This window comes from Egretta garzetta, unplaced genomic scaffold (genome assembly GCF_000687185.1).
Source record: "Egretta garzetta isolate BGI_Z169 unplaced genomic scaffold, ASM68718v1 scaffold51, whole genome shotgun sequence".
In the NCBI taxonomy this organism is placed as follows: domain Eukaryota; kingdom Metazoa; phylum Chordata; class Aves; order Pelecaniformes; family Ardeidae; genus Egretta; species Egretta garzetta.
In genome coordinates this window covers 1,979,484-1,981,078 of record NW_009258549.1, presented here as the reverse complement: position 1 = coordinate 1,981,078, position 1,595 = coordinate 1,979,484, and the positions used below count along the sequence as shown (strand labels likewise).

The 1,595-nt window shown below is 57.8% G+C and overlaps 1 protein-coding gene across 1 annotated transcript in view; it reads left to right on the top strand.

Annotated features, from left to right (window-relative positions):
* The first annotated feature begins 1,138 nt into the window (after positions 1-1,138).
* Positions 1,139-1,595, top strand: part of PVALB (parvalbumin) — an 11,152-nt gene continuing 10,695 nt past the window's right edge. The window contains exon 1 of the mRNA XM_035903276.1: positions 1,139-1,526. The gene's annotated coding sequence lies outside the window, so the exon portion shown is untranslated. The remainder of the gene's footprint in view (positions 1,527-1,595) is intronic.

Genomic DNA, 1,595 nt, shown 5'->3' with positions numbered 1-1,595 from the left:
CGACGGGCCGCCGGCTCGCTGCCCCCGCCGGGGGAGAAGCAAAGGGACGCCGATTACGGAAGACCAAGCATGTTGATTTCGCTTGTAAACAGCTGCGTATGGATGGGTTCTACAGTTAAGCGAAGCCTAAAACAGACTAACGACTGGGTTTTGACCTGTGCTGCGCCAGGCTTTTTCAACTCCGAGCTGAGCAAGAGACCCGCGAGTACCCCGAGCACCGCCTTTCGTTCATTGCACCTCGTCACCTCCCAGCCCCGAAACAACGGGGGCAGCTGAGGGGGAGCCACCCCTGCGGGAAGGCGTGCGGAGACTTTTTGGGGGGGCTGCGGTTTACCCCGGGTCAGCGCCCTGACGCCCGGCTTCTCGGGGAAAGATGCGCTCAGCCTAGGGAAAGGGACTGGGCTCCCCTGTCCGTCTCCTTGCTTGTCCTTGGAGAAAACGAAGCCTCTCTTGTATCTCAGGAAACACAGAAACGGGAGGGGGGGGAGTTCCAAGGAGAGAAACCCGACAGTCCCTCCCACAACGAAGAGTCGCTGTTTAAAAAAAGGGAAGGGAAAAAAAAAGGGGGGGGGGGGGAGTTCCAAGGAGAGAAACCCGACAGTCCCTCCCACAACGAAGAGTCGCTGTTTAAAAAAAGGGAAGGGAAAAAAAAAGGGGGGGGGGGGGAGTTCCAAGGAGAGAAACCCGACAGTCCCTCCCACAACGAAGAGTCGCTGTTTAAAAAAAGGGAAGGGAAAAAAAAAGGGGGGGGGGGGACACCCCAATGTCACCTCCTCCCCCGTCCTTCCCGCAGGAGAGGTGCCCGGCATCCTGCGGAGACCTCCCCCGGATCCTGACCTTGGCTACCTCAGCCCAGTGGCTCCTGCCCAGCCTCTGAGAACGAGCTGGACTGCTTGCCATGTGGGCACAGTTTCTTGGAGAAAGCAGACAAAACCTAGAAAACGCGTGGCAAATCCTAAACCCTTTTTTTTTTTTTTTGGGACGGTGGCGGGGAAGTGCCCGGCCCCGCCTGAGGAGCCCCGCCACCGCGCAGGAGCTCCGCTCCGCCCCAGCCTGTTGTCACCCCGCGTCTCGTTTCGCCACGTCATATCGCGGAAGATTCCGCAGCATATTGTGCATTACAAACGGGCTCCGTAGGATTCGCAGGGAAGTGATAATTCATTCAGCGAGGATGATGCTTAATATGGACCGGCCCGAAAGAAACGAGGTCTAAAAGGAATATGTGTGTGAAGGGGAGGGGGGAAGGGAGAAGGGGGAGCCGTTTAAAAGTGTTTGCACGCTAAGGCAAAGCGTTCAAAAGCTACATTACGTTTGCTTGCCGACCTCAGAGCAGCCTGAAGCTCGGCTTACGCTGCTGTTCCTTACTCGCCACCGAACGTAACCGGTAAAGCTCGTCCTGACTTAACTAAAGGAAAAGGCTCCGCTCTGCATCACCACCCCACTTCCACCGCGCCCGAGAACCTGACCTTGGCACAAGCCTTTTCTCTCCAGCCCGGTATCGCGACAGAGCACGGCACTGCTCCAGTAAGGCTACAATCTCCCCAGGCAGCGACCCCCAAATCGCATCCTCCCCCCGTCCCCCCTGTCTGCTCCCC